This window comes from Crinia signifera, chromosome 1 (assembly GCF_055691185.1).
Source record: "Crinia signifera chromosome 1, ASM5569118v1, whole genome shotgun sequence".
Lineage (NCBI taxonomy): Eukaryota > Metazoa > Chordata > Amphibia > Anura > Myobatrachidae > Crinia > Crinia signifera.
This window is the reverse complement of record NC_139217.1, coordinates 389,477,314-389,497,777: the sequence shown is the minus strand read 5'-3', so window position 1 is coordinate 389,497,777 and position 20,464 is coordinate 389,477,314.

The window sequence follows — 20,464 nt, the reverse complement described above, 5'->3', positions numbered from 1 at the left end:
TCGCTATCCCATCTAGATAGTCAGCTAGTTCTGTCGGGGTGTAGGTTGCTCGGGATTTATACACTCTTTCAAAATGTTTACAAAATGCGGTTGCTACTGGGAGGGTCCCTGTACATATTGTACCATCGTCCTGTCGAATACTGTGTACAACTGTAGGGGGGTGGTTTTCTCTAGCTAAATAAGCCAGGAATTTGCCTGATCTGTCACCCTGTGTATAGAAGTCATGTGACTGGAACAAGAGACGCCGCTTGGATTTATCCAGCAACATTTCGCACCATTGTTTGTGGACAACAAGCCACTCCACACGATCAGCCGCAAGCCTCGACGTCAGATATTTCTGCTCAAGCTCTGTACTCTGCCTCTCCAGCTCGGCCTCTGCCTTTCGGCTAAAAACCTTAAGTTGCGCGACCCGGGAGATCAGCGAGCCCCGTAATACCGCCTTAAATGTATCCCAGACCAGTGGGGGATCCCCCTCTATAGGATTATTTTCAAAAAATTCCTCCCATAGTGCCAGTAGTTCAGAGGCCGCTCCCATCTGCGTCAGCCAGAAGGGATTGAAACGCCAGAACTTTGCGCCTCTGGTGCCCCCCAGCTCCACTTCAAGACATACCGAGGAGTGATCAGAAACACCTCGGGGCAAATATTCAATGGCAGTCACAGATGGGACCAGCCGCCGGGATATCAGGGCCATATCAATACGTGAAAAAACCCCATGGGCACCCGAGAAGCACGAAAAGCAGCTAGCCGTTGGATATCTTAGTCTCCATACATCTACCAGGCCCACCTCTCCGACAAGCCGCGCAAAGGGTGTAGTCCCACCCCTCCCTCCCACAGGGACAGGTCTCCATCTGTCCAGTGACTCGTCCATTACAGCATTAAAATCTCCAACACAGATGACTGGGTATGTAGGGAAGTCCTGCATAAAGGTACATGCCTTATTAATTATAGTGGGCTGGTATGGAGGCGGATTATAAATGGCTAGCAGTACAAGGGGGGAGTCATGCAGAGTGCCTGCCAGGAACACATAACATCCCCTAGGGTCGGTTTGCACTTTTTGACAACTGAAACCCATGGTTTTATTTATCAACACCGAGACTCCCCTAGAATTAGGGTGAAAGACTGAGTGGAAAGACCACCCCACCCAGGGTTTTTTAAGTGCCAGCACTCGACTGCCCACAAGATATGTCTCAAAAAGGCATGCAATTCCTGGGGAGCGAGCTCTAAGTTGATTCATCACCAAAGTACGCTTAACCCGGTCATTAAGACCTCTGACATTCCATCCTAAAACTTTCACCATTGTACAACAGCGGGAAAAATAGCAGGCAGGAGGAGACGATACTCAGTAGGAGCATCGCATCATACCTTCCCGTTCCATTCAGTAACCAGGAGCTAATATATTGGAACAATGTACACATTTCAAGAAAAATAAAAAAACTAACACATATAAGAAAATCCCAACCCACCCGGCATACCCACCCAAACATAGGTATACTTTGTTCCCCTAACATCAAACCCCGAATCGACTCCTCTAGGGAGGCGTTTCAGCTAACTTAAATCGAAAAAAAGAGAAAGAACTAGGCCCTTAGGGGGGGCAACTACTATTTATGACCTAAGGAACATGTCGCTCCTGACCATGGAGCATAATCTTTTAGTCAGATAGGAGAGAATACCTCTTAGTAATTATTTCTAGATAACATTTCTAGACAACATGACCTTATATTTCAGACATTATCAATGTGAGGTGCTAGTGGAGATGAAAGAGAGGGCCAGAAACATATTGGGCAAACTTCAATAGACACATCAAGGGAGGGGCAGTTCAGGGAGGTAGCTCCTGTGGGGCCGGCTGTGTGTCCATCCATGTTGAAGCAGCCCGGGGTGTGTCAAAGAAGTGAGTGCGGCCGCCAGCAACCACCCTCAGTCGTGCCGGGTAAAGCATCGAATATTTCAGTTGGAGGGTGCGCAGACGTTGTTTAACCCCAGTAAACTGCGACCTGGACTTCTGGACTTCCACAGAAAAGTCCTGGAAGGCCGCCACCCGCTGTCCCTCGTATTCAAGGGGACCCTTCACCCTTGCCAGTCGAAGGACTGCATCACGGTCCTTGTAATGGAGAAATTTTGCAATGAATGTGCGTGGCTGGGCACCAGGTGGCAGCGGACGCGTGGGCACTCTGTGCGCCCTCTCCACTGCAAACTGTGGGGTGAAGGCATCTTTTCCAAACAAGGATGTCAGCCAAGACTCGAGGAAGGATTCAGGATTCGTACCCTCCGCCTTCTCAGGGAGGCCCACAAATCGCACATTATTCCTCCTCAGCCTCCCTTCCATATCAGTCAGCTTCTGCTGGCAGGTTGACATTTGGGATTCTAAGGTGGAGAGGCGGTCAGGGATAGGTGCAGTGGTATCCTCCAGCATAGAAATTCTGGTCTCAGTCTCCTCAACCCTGTCTCTCAGCTTCTGCATATCCTGTCTTATAAAGGATATATCAATTTTAACTTCTGCAACTTTGCCAGCAAGCCTCTTTTCTGAATCAGTAATGGCCTGCAGAAGTTGCGCCAGCGTGGCCTCTGGTGATTCCGCCATGTTGAGATCGGGGGAATGGACCTCAGCTGGGGGTGGCGTGGGGTCTTGTCTAGCAAATTTTGCCAGTTTAGCCGCAGCAGCTGGTGTGCCTCTACGGGACATAGAGCAGGTTGGAATCTCCCTACAGGGTAGGAGGGCACTCACTGATCCCCTGTAGCAGGTGTTTGAGTCAATCACGGCAGCCCGTGGTCAGGGGGGCTCACTCGGGGTCGGCACAAGTGTGAGTTCCTTATAGGGGCTCTAAGGAGTATATCACCTGTCTCAGAACGTTCTTAGTCACCAACCACTGCAGTAAGGAGTGTCAGCAATAGGGTAAAGACTGCAGTAGAGAAAGCAAACCGCTCTCAGAGGCATGTCAGGTCCCACCACCCTTAAACCCAGTTCAGCAGGTTTCAGAGACACATATATAAGGTATCAAATGGGCGCCAGAAAATGGCGGAAGGTGCACACTATTTAGTAGCAGTTCTTTTTCCTTCACACACAGGATGCCAAGGGGGAGGATGTATATTCAGTGAAAACTTCCACTGCAACTGTGTCCCTTGTTATTGCCCAATAACAGGGGGGTGAGGGTCTCCTCATATGCCGCAGTATCTCAGTAGGGTGTGCGGGGTGTCTAGGCCTCTCAGCTTTCCCTCCTCAAGATGGTGGCAGGGGTACTCACTGTTGCGCAGGGCCCGGATAAGGAGTTCTCCGGGAGCCGGTCGTCAGGCGGGGGAGGGGGGGCACGCACGCCCGGAGCTGTAGTAAGCGGCAGCTGTTCTCTCCTCTACTCCTCCGTCAGCACCGCCGCCGTCACAGATGGATGCCGGAGGGAGAAGCGTCCTCCGTCGCCGCCGTCCCTCTCACGCGGCGGGCGTCCGCGCACCTGCAGCAGCAAGTCCCCCTCCACAGGCCCCCCGACGGACAGAGATGATATGTCCAGAGCAGACGGGGGGTACCGCGGGCACCACAGGGCACGGAGGTCGTCGTCTGTGCAGACCCGCGCGACGAGCCTCTGCAGCGGCAGCAGCAGCAGCCGTCGTCTCTCCTCTCCGTCCCAAGATGGCGTCGGGAAGCGCGCTCAGCGAGGGGATCCCTTCCAAGCCAGACACAGGTCACTCCGTTCAGAGCAGGCACCTCACCTCAGTGCCAAAACGGTCAGGGGCATGCAGGTCACCTGTCCTTAGTGAAGTAGAGGTTCTCCCCGGTGACAAATAGTGTTTGCAGGATAATTTGGTCAGGAGCTAAGCAGGCACGCGTCCTACACCATCTACCGCTAGGCCACGCCCCTACTCAGAGCAACCTTAGATGTGCGTGTACATTCTGAGGAAAGAGGGTGGGCAGCTGACATCCGGTGATGTCAGGCAGCTGCCGGCCCTCGGGGCCCATGTCACTGGCCGATTACCAGGGGAATGCCCAGTGTTTTAATAGGAATGCCCATGAAATGATGGGCTTTCCCATGGGTATGTACCCCTGCCCGCCACCGCATGCCCCCTGCCCACCGGCCACAAGGTTGGGTGCGTGCGCACAGCAAGCAGTTTGCTCACTATGGGCACATGCACCCAGCATCTGCACATGTGCAGAAATGCTTCTGCGCATATGCTAAACATCTCCCCCATGCGAACGCATAAGGACTACCGAACAGACCTGAATAAGGTCCTATGCCATGGTAAGACAAATGGGCAATTTTCTTTCCATAGCACTGTAGAACTCCCAAAAAATCTGTCTTCATGAAATTAGACACAATTATGTACTGTCTAATCCAAAGGTTCCCAGCCACGGACCTCAAGGCACACCCACCACACAGTCCAGGTTTAATGGATTGTCATACTAGAACACAAGTTAATTATTACCTCATTTAACCATCTGTGCTCAACAAGGACTGTTTGTTTTCCCTGAGGACCATGGTTGAAAAACATTACTCTAATTTAGAGCATGCTTGCCTACCTGTGAAGTCTCCTCTCATTAAGAAGCCTGGAGATGAGATGCTACTTGCCACTTTGGGTGATATGTGGGCTCACAGATTAGGAGTGGCCCTAACTGGCATGAATTCATATAATTTATCCACACCTTCTCCATACAACACCACAATTCCATGCATTATTTTCTCAACCTACCTGCCTTAAGGTGCCCTTAAACTCACCGATTTTCCAGGTGCGATGTATGCAATGAGATGCGCGCTCCCACAGCATCTCATCGCACAGTACAAAAATTATGTGATGCACATACTTTTTGTACTGTCTTTTGATCGCAACGCATCGCACGCACAACGCATGCAATGCGATGCGATGCAATGCAATTTAGCACAAAACGCATGGCAAAATTGGTGCGTGTATGGGCACTTTTATTAGGAAGCAGGTAGGATATGGGAGATTCAGTCACTCCTCTGTGGATGTGAGTGCAACTTACTGAAGAGTAGATAAGTATAATGTAAAGGGTAGTCTAAAAGTCAGCTCACCTAGGCCTGATGACTTTATCTGCATATCAAACAACTACAACCACTATGTGAAATTTGTTTAAATACAGTAATTACATTAAACTGGAACTGAAGTATACAGTATATACCATATGCCACCTTGCCAATTAATTATTACAATTAAGACTTTATAACTAGCTCTAAGGGGTAAATTGACTAAGTTTTCTAAAAATGAAAACCAACCAATCAGATTCTGTCTATCATTTCTAGCTTGCATCCTCGAAAATGATAGACATAATCTGATTGGTTGCTATGAGCTATAACCTCTTTTTATTTTTTAGAAGCTTTAGTAAATGTATCCCTAAGAGTTCATTAGACTCTGTTCATGTTATATTATATCTACAGTATATACTTCTCCACACACTACATGCGTCTACAATGAAATTTGCCAGTTATATTTTATTATATTCTTTTAGATTTATGTAGTTTTGTGTTGTGAAATACTGTAAGTTTGTTAAAGAACCACAGACTTATTAATATGTCATAGTGATATACAGAAGACAGACTACAGTACTGTGATGTATCCTTTTTTCTACAATAAACGTGTTGTACCAGCTTCACAATGTTTCAATTCATTGCCTACGTAATACGTATACTTCTATATTTAATGACCATAACAACAAAATATTGAAAAAAAAAAACATTTTTATTGTCAAATTATTGTACAGTAAAAACACACCTTTTTAGATATCATTCATATAAACGCAATATATTGCTATAGTTTACACCTGTAAAAATAATTAGAAGAAATAATTAGGTTTTGAATTAAAGTAGACCATATGTACAAAGGAAAAAAAACACTAGAAAAATCTATTGTAATCCATTTACTCTTGAGTCACTATAAAACTAAATAAGACGTAAATGTACCAATAGCATACAGAACAGAAGTGAGATGAGGATTAGTATAGACTGAAGCCACGTCCCTGATAAATCATAGCTCACATCACAAATCAAAATCCCAAACACTAGCACTTACAGATGTTTTCCCAATCCAGAAAGAATGAGTGCCATATGGACTATAAACACCCTTTCTAAGAAAAATATATAGTCAGCGCACCAATAATATCAGAGAAATAAAAGGAACATGCATAGGACCTTATTCAGGTCTGCTTGCTCCCCTGTGCATTTGCATGGGGGAGCGATGTTTGCCTTCTGCCCATGCGCATTTCTGTGCATGTACAGATGGCAAGTGTGAACGGGCATGGCGAACTGCAAGTTTGCTGTCCCAATGGCACTCACCAATGCGGACGGGGGGCATGGGGCAGCTGCTGGTGGATGCACCCATGGGAACCACCAGCATTTCATTGGTGTTCCCCCCCCAAAAAAAAAAAGATTTATAAAGGTGACGTAGGTGTTGACTATGTTTTTTCCTTCAATAAATAACATGATCAATAAAAAAACTATGTTTGGTGTTTACTCTTTGTGGGTGAGATTTATCAAGCTTAAAAATTGATAAAATGGAGAGTGATAAATAACCAATCAGCTCCTAACTGTCGTGTTGGGTTTGAAAAATTGCAGTTATGAGCTGATTGGTTGTTTATCACTTTCTATTTTATCACTTTTTGAAGCTTGATACATATGGCCCTTTGTCCTATATGACACTGTGATCAATATATTTTCTAAATTCATTCTGTCTAATATACTGTATGATGAATGTTGTCAAATCTGTGTGCTCTGGTGGTGTAACAGCACAGTTCTCGTGGTCATCAGATCCAGCTCTGCTGAGTTCACTACACTTAACCTTTTCCTAAACTTCTACATCTAGCCAAACTGTAGCACCCACCTTATGGAATGCCCTTCCATGCACATTAAGACTTTCCTCTAGCCTCCAAACTTTCAAGTGTTCCCTCAAACTCACCTCTTCAGGCAAGCTTATCATATTCAGGAACCCCCACACAACCTCCAGTAGCAGTCATATCTAATTGCATCACATCAGGACTGTCTTGTAATCTGGTGGGACTGCCATGCTATGGCATTGTATCCCTCCTATTTTCTAACAATTATAGATTGTTATCTTGCGAGCAGGGCCCTCCTATCTCTCTGTTGGTTTGTTTTTACCCAGTTTGCTTAATCACTGTTGTTTCCAATTGTAAAGTACAGAAGAATATGCTGTGCTATATAAGAAACTGTAAATAAATAAATAAATAATAACAAATAAACTGTAACTCCCCCAAACCTCACTTCACCTCCCATGGCCTCTTTCTGTTGTGATTCTGTTGAATGTCATCGTTTCTCGTGTCCACACTATCCAGATATTTCTACAATGTTAACAACATAACTGTTCATTATAAATGTCAACATGTTTTAAATTGTTTCAACATTTCATAAAATGATACTTTTTCTAAAATTCATTATAAATGTAATAATAGAATGGAAATGTACGGAAGTTCCACCAAGCACAAAATGTATCACTTAAGTACTTTTGTTTGTCATCTGACAAACATTTCTGGAACTCTTTCAACCAGCTGTTTTCCCACCAAGCAACTCATGAACATTTTTTATTTGTTAAAATAAATAACAACAACACAGTTGAAATATGCATGTGTTTCTAAAATTACCATGGGAATAATATGCTTATGAAATAAAATTCTCCACATAAAGAAAAAAAAGGAAATGCACATCTCACGTAGGCTCTTGCCACACTAATTATTTGCAGTAATTTTCCTTTGAAGTCTTAATTGGCAAAAATTCTTACTTGAAACTGCTGTGTGTATTGAACATAGATGAAAGCTAAAGTACAATAATGTTTTTAAATACGAATGAGAGAGTCCAAGTTTCATGAAGGTAACTGAGATCACAGAATTATTAGGGTCATGTATAAAGACCAAATCAAATTCTGTCTCATCTTATAATGGAAATACATTAGCAGGGTTTAAAATTGTAGGAGTATATTGTATCCAGACACTCAGGTTTCTGGTACTGTTCATTTATTATGAGCCATTGCAAAGTATTTCATAAGCAAAGGTGGAATTTTTCAGAACATTTAAAATAAAGGGACATTTGCAGCGGCGGCTCGTACCTTATTGGGGGAGGGGGGCTGCCTCTGGCCGTCACCCCCTCCCCCTGTCGCTGCCACCCCTACTGCCGCTGCTAATTTCCTCTCTGTCCCTGGCGCCTGTGCTGTGATGACAGGTGCCGGGACTGGCGCATGCACAGTACAAACGTGTACTGCACATGCGGACAGCTTCTATGGGCTGCTTGGGCAACAGCCCATAGAAGCAATCTTGGTCCCGGCGCCTGTACTATACAAATTACAGGCACCGGGACAGCACGTGCGCAGCACCGATAGAGGTACTGTGCATGCGCAATTGCCGTTTTTGCATGGCAGCTCGCACAAAGGCGTCCCGGAGGGAGGGAACACCTCCCAATGGGACTGCATTTGTGACTGGCAGGTCGGACTTCGAATAGGAAGTCATTGCCAGTCACAGTGAATTCAGTGCAGTCTCACAGACTGCATCTGGCTTCACTACAGTGGCAGATTTTACCTGGGAGGTAAAAACCGCGGTACTTGTTTCCTAGAACGGCCACAATCGTGAGTGATCGTGGCTCTTAATTAAGGGACACGATCCTCACGATGTAGCCGATTTTTTACAATTTTTTCCCTTTGAATGACAGAAATCGGGTCAATCGGTCGGTCGCGACCAATTAAAATCGGCCGCGATGCGACCGACCGATTGACCCGATTTTTCCATAGACTTCAATGTTAAAAAATCTTTTAACATTGAAATCGGGAGGATCGCGTCGGTCTTGTGCCATTATAATGGCACAAGATGAGATGGACTTGATTAAGTCCATCTTACATAGGGTAAAATGATAAAAAAGGTGAAATGGCCCAATATGACCCATTTCACATTTTTTATGTGCCCGCCATGACCCCACGATAGACGTCAACCCGAAGCGTGGCGAGCGCAGCGAGCCCGCGAGGGGCGGCGGTGCGCGTCCTCCGACCTTTTCATTCCCCTACTATCCACTAGGGCGTGGAGTGAGAATAGAATAGTGTGGCGAGCGCAGCGAGCCACCGAGCCCGAAGCGTGGCGAGCGGACGCGTATACCTGTGAAGTTAGACGCGTCCCCTCGCGGGGCTCGCTGCGCTCGCCACGCTTCGGGCTCGGTGGCTCGCTGCGCTCGCCACACTATTCTATTCTCACTCCACGCCCTAGTGGATAGTAGGGGAATGAAAAGGTCGGAGGACGCGCACCGCCGCCCCTCGCGGGCTCGCTGCGCTCGCCACGCTTCGGGTTCACGTCTATCGTGGGGTCTAGCCCACTTAGTAACATTTGGGGGGGCAATTGAAAAAAATCAGGTGAAAAAAAAAAAAAATCGGGTGAAAAATCGGTCGGTCGGATCGGTCGCATCGCATGCGACCAAATCGCATGCGATGCGATCGATCCGATTTTTTATCTTCCGACCACAACGATCTAAATCGTTGTGGCCGTGCTAGGAAACAAGTACCAAAACCGCCACTGGTCATTTGGTCTTTTTAATGTAATTGGAACATGAAGACCATTTAATGGATTTTGGGAAATGATTTCATTTTTTAACTTGCAGCTGAGTTATGAGTCCCCATTTTCAAGGTGGGCCATGGGTCAGACTAAATGGTTTAACAGGTAATTAAGGCAACTTAGTAGACAACTGTAAGACCTGAGTCTGGGGCCTATTATTCTTCTGCACTCACTATAAGTATGTCCATCCTCATGATTATCTAATTTTCTGTTTAAAATGTACTGTTTTTGTTTTGAGTTAAGTTTGAAAACATGGTAGCATGTCTTGTAGTGCCAAAGTAACAGTATCCTAAAAGATATAATACCAACAGATGTTTGATAGTTCCCAGAGCGCTTAGGAATGATGCCAATTTTCTCTCGATAAGTGGAATGAATCCCAAAAAATCAAAATAGTGTGATATTGTTACACATAAATGTACAAAGGTGATAAACAGATTGATTTTTAACTCTTACCAAATATATATGTCTACTCTCAATGTAGACACAAATGCTTGATTGGGGAGAATATTATTTCCACCAATGGAATCCTCTCATCCTGCTTGCCCAATGGTATAGATGGAGCACTCAGAAGGATAAGAGAGACAAATAATGGTGCAGTATGTTTTTAATAAAATCTCCTACTGAAATCGCTTAATCTTATTGACACTTGGAGAGTGATACATCCCACTCAGCGTGAATACATGTGCCTCTCCCTTATTGTTATATCCTAGTATCCAATTCCATTTTTCCCCATATCAAAAGTGCTCAAATCCACCCTATAGTCTTAACAGATCATGCTTTACTTCACTGCTCACTGACAATCTGCAAAGAAGTGTCTAACTACAAATTGTGGAGATTTCCCTCACACCTATCTACTTCAGACCCATTCAAAAAATACCTTACTTAGGCTTGAGATGAATATCATGACCATAATGCCACCTTGCTTCTAACCCCCGTATGTACTGGATGGCAGCTAAATGTTCTCTACGTGGCTCTATGAAACAAATTAAATTTTACAAAAAGTCGACACAAGGTTCATCAACTGACTTCAATTCTTCTGAAAGTGATGCCTCAGGGAACAATACAGACTCTACAAGGTCCAAGGTCCCTTTAGGAGCGGCGACCCATGCCCGCACAGGCAGTCACGTAACTATACCAGAAGAGGTGGTCAAAAAACCGCCAGAGGACGTGGAAAAAAACGCCAATCCCGTAGATGGTGTGGTGGTGAATCTTTCTATGTATGAGCTGTCAACTATAGAATTAAGAGTCCTTTCAAAAGGTCTAAGTTTCATCCCATCCACTTCCTTTGATAGAAATGAATGGGAAGTTGAACACTTTAAATTATCACGGCAACTCCGCTTGAAAGAATTCTTCACCAGGCCAAAATTGGAAAACCCTACCCTACCTTCACCGCAAATTGAACACAATGAGATCCCTCCTCAACTGCGAAAATTATTGCCGGGCTCCAAATTCGATCCACAGTCGTTTAATGCTTCTGTAAAAACATTTACACGTCACTTCAATGAGGAGGTCCTTATTGAATCTGAAAAATTCACATCAGGATATAACAACTTAAGTAATTTGGAACGTGCAGCTTTGAAAGAGCTGGCAGCGAATAAATCCCTAACCTTCCGTTCTGCTGACAAGGGAGGTGCCCTTGTAATACAGGACAGTGACAAAAACCATCAGCAGGTCATGGTGCACCTTGAAGACCGGACCACTTATCGTTTATTGGACAAAGATCCTTCCTGTGACTTTTCCAAAGAATTAGGTAATATATTACAACATGCAGTGAACTTTGGTGTTATTTCCATCAAAACCAAACAAGCATTGTTACCAGCGCACCCCCTTGTCCCTGTATTCTACTGTATTCCAAGAATACACAAATCCCTTGATAACCGCCCCCCCCCCCCCCCCGGTAGGCCCATTATTGCGGCCCGGGGTTCCCTCATGCAGTATTTATCTGTTTACTTGGACAGTATTTTACAGCCCTACATTTGCAGACATCCTCGGTACTTGTTGGACACGACATCATTACTCATTAAGTTGAATGATCTTCCTAGATTTGGTGATGATGTGACTTTATTTTCAGTGGATGTGGTTAGTCTGCACACGGCGATCCCACATTTGATGGGGTTAGCCGCTGTCAGGCACTTTATTGCATAGCAAGAGGATTTTGATGATCCTGATGTGAATTTTTTATTGCAAATCTTAGAATTAATTTTGACTAGGAATTTCTTCCTGTACTGTAACAAGTTCTATATTCAAACATCTGGATGTGCTATGGGGGCAGCGGTAGCACTCTCATATGCAAACATCTTCATGTTTCAATTCGAGTAAGATTTGTTTTTCGATAATCGATATATTTCTGAGAGAATTTTACATTATTATTGATATATCAATGACTTATTAATAGTGTGGAAGGGTGACCCGAATTATTTCTGTCAGTTCATCGATAATCACAATAAACTTAATGGCCCTATCCAATTTACCTATAATTACAGCAAATCTAGGATACATTTTTTGGATGTACAAATCAAACTAATCGATGGTGTGACTATTACTTCACTATACACAAAGCCAACCGATAAAAATAATCTTCTCGAATATTCTAGTTGTCATCCTAGACCATCTGTTAGGAGCTTGCCCTACTCACAATTTGTTAGTGTCCGAAGAATTGTGTCTGACACAGTAGTAGCAGCTGCACAAATGGACATTATGATTGAGAAATTCAGACAACGAGGTTACCCTGTAGATGAACTTCTCCTTTCTAAATCTAGAGCCCTTGCCCTTAATAGGACAGACCTATTGAAACCTACATCTCAAGAGGAAAAAACTACACCTTTTATTCCCTGGGTCAGTACCTATAACACCATGAGTCCTGTTATTAATAACGTCCTTAAGAAAAATTGGCCTATAGTACAATCTGATAATGAGCTTAAACTTAAATCTACTAAACTCATGCCTTGCTTCAAGCGAGCAAGAAGCCTACGTGACATTTTGGTCAAAACGGACTCTTCATCCAATATGTATCAACGAGATAATAGGGCTAAGGGTTGTATTCGATGTACTTGTGTAGCTTGTGGTTTTATGTTGGCTGGCTCCCATTTTGCTCACCCTCATTCAGGTAAAATGTACCAGATTTGCCATACCTTGACATGTAATTCTCGCTTCACCGTCTACCAAATAATTTGTCCTTGTGGACTATCTTATATTGGAAAGACGGAAGGTCCCTTTAAGGACAGAATGGCAGCTCACCGTTCTGCCATTAGGAAGGCCCTAGCCACTGGCATGAGTGAACAGCCAGTGGCCTGCCATTTTCTAGCTAAAAAACACAGTGTGGCGAGTCTGAGGTATAGAATGATTGACCATATCCCTCAGTCATTGAGGGGTGGCAATCGAGGACTTTCATTGATGAGATGTGAAGCCCGTTGTATCCAGTGTCTGGGGACCCTGACGCCCAACGGTCTTAACGAATACACTGGCTTATCAATATTATCAAAATAGGCTTCCATAATATGTTCCATCATGAGTATTTCAGGGTTGCTATATGTCTGTATGTTGTTTTTAATTGTATTAATTATCACCGATCTAATCATATATATCTTTCTCTTTTTAGCATTGTTTACATGTTACCATGGTGACGGGTCACTGATGACGCCCCCACTGCCGACGAAGTCGTCTGAGCAGCGTGGTGACGTCATCGTATTGCGCCAACCCGGAAGTGAGTGGGACTCCGGGCGGGACGCCAGCACGGGTGAGCTATTTAAATGTGTTTATATATATATATATATATATATATATATATATATATATATATATATATATATATATATGAGAGAGAGAGCACTTGCAGAAATATTCTGCTCCCTAGAAGATCAACAGATCTGTATGTATTCCAAATACACATATGTAGTGGGAATCAGTTAGATGTTAATGGAGATTTTCAAACTTGTAATTCAGTGTTTGGCTGTAGATTGAAAATAATAATTCAAACTGAAAAATACTGCCTGTGCTACATAAACAGTGTACCATCTGTACCATCCCCCAGTTCTTACCCCTGATGAAGTCTTAGAGACGAAACGCGTCGGGTTTCTTCACCAATAAAAGAACTATTTACCCAGAGATGGACTGAGCTTATTCACTGCGAACATCCTCAAATACAAGAACACTATTTCAGAAATGTGTATTCTGTTTTGAAATTGTAATGTTTTATTGGATGGTACAGTTTCTATACTAGGTAGCGCACCCCAATCACCCCCCACTTCCCTGATTACTACACCGTTCCTCACTAACAGGAGGAATTTTGGTGGTGCTGCACACACAACCCAGCGCAACTCAGAGTCAAAAACCCTTTCATATATATATATATATATATATATATATATATGAGAGAGAGAGCACTTGCAGAAATATTCTGCTCCCTAGAAGATCAACAGATCTGTATGTATTCCAAATACACATATGTAGTGGGAATCAGTTAGATGTTAATGGAGATTTTTTAAACTTGTAATTCAGTGTTTGGCTGTAGATTGAAAATAATCATTCAAACTGAAAAATACTGCCTGTGCTACATAAACAGTGTGGTGCTGTGGAAATACATGACAAGCATTACCCTAATGATTGGCTTTCATGTATCCTCTACCTTGGAATCATAAAAAGAGGTTAGATTTTACTATAACTCTCATTCCTTTTGGTCATGTATACCTCTTAAATCCATTTATTCCTTCTCGTAGCTGTTATCACTTTAAAGGCATATATCAATATTTATATGCTTTTATGCCCATAATCCATTTACATAATTGTTTTTCCATATACAGTATGCACCCTTATAATAATTAGTGCCCCTTTATTATATTATCCTTCTATACTTATGTACTATAATTTGAAGCAATAGATGCTGCCCTGTAGGGTGCCGGAGGACTCACCGGCAGTCAGGATTCCGACAGCTAAAAGCCCAACTGCTAAAAGCCCGACACATAGGCAGCGGGTATTCTCCCTTGTTGGGGTCCATGACCCCCATAGAGGGAGAATAAAATAGGTGGCTAGCGCAGCAAACCACTGTGCCCACAGTGTGGCTTCGTTGCGCTCCCCCCACTGAGTCCGGGCAGTCAAGATTTCGATGTCGGACTAATGACTGTCGAAATCCAGATTATCAGGGTGCTCTACCACACCCGCCCTGTAGCCATATATGTGCTCAATGCAGGCAGCAAACAAATAGCAGAGGAGACACAGGCAGTGGTCAGGAATGAGGGCACAACAGCAGACAAGATGAAAACACTACTATGAAACATTACACTGGCAAGGATTCCAACTGATGCATCAACTTAAAACAGAGAGCACCAATCAGCCCACAGTATAAGACAGGCCTGCATACAATATATAAACAGGAGCATTAAGAGTACATTGCTAACAATAAAAATACTACTACTTATCATGAACAACTGCAGACAGCCTAAATACCCAAACATTAAGGCAGTAACCTGTTTTCCTAATTGTTTTCTGGAATGCTCACAGGGCAGCGGTGCCAGTGGTGACAGTTGTGACATATATACATCACAGTCATTCTGTTTGAGAGCTGTCACACAGGGCCCTGAAAAAGGAGATCATATAAAGCAAGAATAATTGTTTCAGTGATGCAGATTAATTAGGTTATCTTATTTGTATTCAGCATATTTGCTTACCTATAGTTTTAACATATTAACACTGTTCAGTAAAATGCCCCTAAAGGCCCTTACTGAACAGATTTCAGTGCATATGGAAATCATGGTGTGACCCCCAACTCTAGCATCCCGCCTCTACGAACACTACTTATTTATACCCATAGAATTTAAACTTCAATTTGTGGCTTTAGCTTCAAACTTGACATTGTCTACAGCAACATTTCTGTTCTGATTCTTCTTCCTCACAGTAAAGGTCATCTATGAAAATGCAACACAGGTCTACAGTGCAGACATTACTTTGTGATGTCACGCTCCTACTTTATGCACTAATGAACTCAATTTTACCAGGGAAGCACATGAAAAATAAACGTATCCATTAAAATGATTCCTTTTGGTCCGTGCATCTTTAAATAATGCATTTGGTCAAGTGTGCAGATGTGAGCTCAATATTTATTAAGTTTCCTTGGTTTCCCAAGTAGTAATACTAATGTAAATTAAATGAATGTCATTTCACTTCTTTTTAAAAATAAATTTATTGGAAACATATTTTCTTCATTCTCTTTTACTTACATAGCCTACATTTTATGGCATTTGAATTGCTGATATAGGACTCCCAGAGGTAATAATATGAATATTTAGCAGTGCCTTAAAGCCAGGCATTAACTTGTACACCTCGTGAAGATGATCAGCTGCTAGGGAATTCAATTACACAGTTGAGTCATAGCAGTTCAAATCATGCACAAATCAACTATGAAACACAAAAGAAAAACACGTTACCATGCAAACAAAATGATTCAAAATAAGCACATACTCAAAAAACAATCTTAGCATTAAAACGGATTATTTTCACATATTAATCTTCACATAATTGTCATTAACATATTGTATTTTAAAATTCAGTAGATATTGCTCTTGAGGCCATTTACTGGGAAATATTTACTACTTTGTTTAACTAAACAGTAGGGGGTTGTTTCTCAAAGGCACGTAAATAATGATTGTTTACAACAGACATTAATCTAAGTTTGTCATATGCTATGTTATGTACTGTATATGCTTAAAACAAAATATGTGCATTTTAAATGTGGAAATGGAAAATGGATATGTTTAATTTTATTATCTTGCTTTGATTTTTCGTTCCTGTTGGAGTTTTACAGTATATGACCCTTAAATAATTTTGAGTACTATATGTTGATATGGCCGATAGTCTGGGACCAACGCCTGATGTTAGGATAGTTACTTTTTTTGCCCCTCATATATCTGTGTTCCTTATTTGTAAGTTAAAAGCATTTGATAAGGTGCGTACACACAGGGGCGATTTTGTGCAAAATCGCAGGAAATATGAGCGACCATATTGCCCGCAATGGGAGTGTGCACCGGCGATATATCTCCGGGTGCGCGCTCCCGTTTTTGCCCCTGTGGTGATCGCTGGTCGCAGGAACATGTTCCTGCGACCAGCTGATTACCACTGCCGGGCTCCCCCCGGTAGTTTCTTTTTCATCAGCGACCATGCTGATGTAAAGTAGAAACTGAGCAATATATTGCTCAGCCATATATTGCTCAGCAATATATGGCTGAGCAATATATCTCCCCCGTGTGTACACAGCATAAGTCTTATTAAAAACTTTTTACAGATTATTTAAGTTTTAAAACTTAGCTCTGTTTAACGTGCTTTGGAATTAAGATATCATTGTGAAAGAAACTTAGGCTTGTTAGCAATTACACATTTCGCAGGTAACTTTTTATGAGGATTGCCAAGGAATGATAAAAAAACCATGTTGTTACAGCTATAGATTAACTATATAGGCAATATTTTTAAAAACAAAAGACCATTTTCTTAATTTTTTTTTTTTTTTTAATTTTCATCATTACATATATTGGTGATAATGCATATATATTTGTATTTTTTTTTTAAATAAGGAAACCACATATCTGCATTTGTAGTTGATCCAAAAGTTTCTGTCTTATATATTCTGTTATAATATATTCATAGAAAAAGCTGGTGCCAAGGGCGGCTGTCCAATTAAGACAAATGAGGCACATTGAATTTTTCCATGAGGGCACAGTACGAGTGCAAGAAAAATCTACTTTCTTCTTTTTTTTTTTTGTAAAACTCTCATAAAAAAAAGAAAAGAAAAAACCAAACCATGAAAATTCAACACCATCCACTTACAAAATAATAGAGGCTGTTTTTTTTTTAAACTGTAAAGAATTTTGGCACCCTTGTGGGGTCTTATGCAAATAATTTTTTTTCTTATCAGCTACTAGAGCACAGATCTGAAAAATGGTTGTTTGTTCAACTGCTTTGAAGAAGCATGGTGAATATAGCTATAAATCCTGGGAAAATATAAAAGCATAGATTTATGCCTGCTTAGAATAAAATAACATTTATTATCTGATATACTTTTCACACTATGCAAATTCAACTTAATAATATATCTATAAAAGTGTAGTAAGACTCGTAAATCCAAAAGAAAATGATAAAATAATCCCTATAATGCTGCAAAACCTACTAATGTGTTTTCACAGTTGTCCATGTGCTAATATACTAGTATATGGAAAAGTTTAAGAAATATTAGTAGCACTAGTACTTAATCTCTGTATAATGCATGAGTTACTGATGAAATGTACCTTTTGAATAAACTAATGCCCTGAAATTATAGGGATGTGATTTATTTTTTATGATTTGTAAGGCACAAAAAACTTCACATTGCCTGACAGCCAGAAATACAAATCAAGGCAACTGCAAATCGTACAAAAAAAAAGAGTGCATACAAAGTTTATGGTAGGGTGGACCTGCACTGGAGGATTTACAGTCTACAAGGATAGTGCAATGCTGATGTAATAGCAGCTAGCAAGACATGAAGTTAACAATAATTGTACGTGGTAGAAAATATTGACGTGAAAATGGGATCAAGCTCTCCTGGGACAAAAGCTGTACAGCACTGTGCTACTTTAACCCCTTGGAGTGGTGGGTTTTGCTGGGGCAGGAAAAACCTACCAGGGCAGGTTTGTCCTGCCCCAGCAAAACCCACCATAGATTGTAGCCCCCCCCAGCCCCCCTAACTTTTGCTCTGGCGTTTGTACTCCGGAGGCTGAGCTCCCCTGCTGTCGCTGCCCCAGCCGCCAGTCACAGCAGTGACCTCAGGCGGCAGGCTCGGAGATGTTTGCGGTGGCTTGGGAGAACTCGGGTGCCTGAACTCCTGAGTGCTCCTGAGTCCCCCCGAGCCGCCCTGAACATCCCTGAGCCTGCCGCCTACTTCACTGCTGTAAAGTGAATGGTGGCTGGGGAAAGCGGAACTTTAGAGGTGGTGCGCCAGTGGTGCACACCTGGACACCACTGGCACGCACCTACTGCTTGGGCGCCTGAACTCCTGAGCGCTCCCAAGTCCCTCCGAGCCGCCCGAACATCCTGAACTTTAAGTCTGGTGACTCATACATAAGATGTAATGGTGTCTGATAAGTCATGCACAATAACACTCAGTTAAGATATAGCTCTAAATATTAAACCATTTAACTACATGTCAACAGAAAATGCAAAGAGAGTAGTATCAGTTAGTAATAGGCAGGAAATAGTACAGTAAATAGGTGAGTTTTCAGAAAGTGATTGAAAGAATGAAGGCTGGTGAATAGCCTGTTTAGGTGCAGTATTGAGTAAAATCAACATGGAGGAACACAGGAAAACACTTCAAGGTGAAAAGAAAAAGTCAATATCCATGACAATTCCAGAGGTAGGGCTATACCGCAGTTTGGCTCCACTATTTGAATTTTGGACTACACTGCACACTGGAGCCACCACTGGTTATTATTATTATTAGTTTGTTTTGAAAACTTACAGTATGTGCTCTTACGGTTGTGATTCGATTGTGATGCGATTGATATTCAATACCTGCTCTTCTGCTAACTCATGTGCGATTTGACTTTCTGCACATTTGATGCTGATGTGATCCCGATGGGATTTTGACTTCTGTATGCGATTTGTATGTGATTTTGACTATGAAATTTTGACTATGCTATAACTTTAAATAAAAGGTTGTTCATACAAGGGAGAGGGGCATAGGAGTGGCTTGATGACACAGATCAAATCACAAGGCAAAAATACAGCATTCACTTCATTGCATCTGTATTCTATTTCCACTATATAGTCTTGGCTGAACTGTATATTTGGCTATTCAACTTAGGCTAAATCGGAGCTCACATCAGCATCAAATCCAGATCGAAAGCTAAAAACGTGTTTAATATCCATTCAATGTCTATGCAATACGGATTCGATTTTGACTATAGTCAAAATCAAAGGGTACATCTCACGTGTGTACACACCATTACCCTTCTGACTACGTTTGATCAGGATGTTTTGAATAAATATTTGTATAAGCATAGATAGAACTGTTTTCTGATACAAAGGAAAGTATGTGAAATTAGCATTCCATAATGCATGAAAATTTTACACATAGATATTGTAATAAAGACTTTATTGCAGATGTGTCAAACCACCTACCTCCTTTGGAACAATAATGACTTACAAATAAAGATATACATCATAGAGCCTCCTTTAGACTGAAGGACATCCAAAATATTTACTTTCCTTGGTGGTGATAATTGCAGCACATTTTAGATATGAATTTAGGGAATAAAAAGAAAAAGGAAGCATTAAATGTGCATTATAGTTTTCATTGATAAAATGTAAAAATCAACTAGTATGTATTTACTACTTTATATGTTACAGAATTAGGGACCTGATTCTATCCTGCATATGTTAGCAGCCCAGTGAACAAGTAAACGCTGCCCTCTGGCCAATCCGAATCCCATTGCTAGCATGTGAGGGCATGTGGTTGCCCAGATGAAAAATCATTCGATGATCACATTTGTGAATAAAAGTCAAAACTTTATTTTATCCTGGACAGAGATGGGCAAAATGGAGGTGGGCGCTGAAGTCATGTGATGTCAGCCACCCATCCCATGCAGGCATCGACACACCTGCATTCCCAGGGGAATGCCCAGCATATTTATGGGGACACACAAAGATTGCTGGCATTCCTTTGCACCTGCCCCCTGTCTGCCCCCTTCCCTCTCTGTCCAGGACGAATGACTCAGCGATCCAGTGGTTTGTTGTGTAGATGGTTATTCTTGCATGTGCAGACCACAAACATTGGGGAAGGGGCCAAATTTTGACCAATAGGATCAGGTCTAAATTGACCCCAAAGTCTATAGATACCGATTCCCTTTTGAAGCTGTAAAACTTCCTACTGATTTTATTCTAAAGATAATCCTCTAAAAACACAGGTTTGAA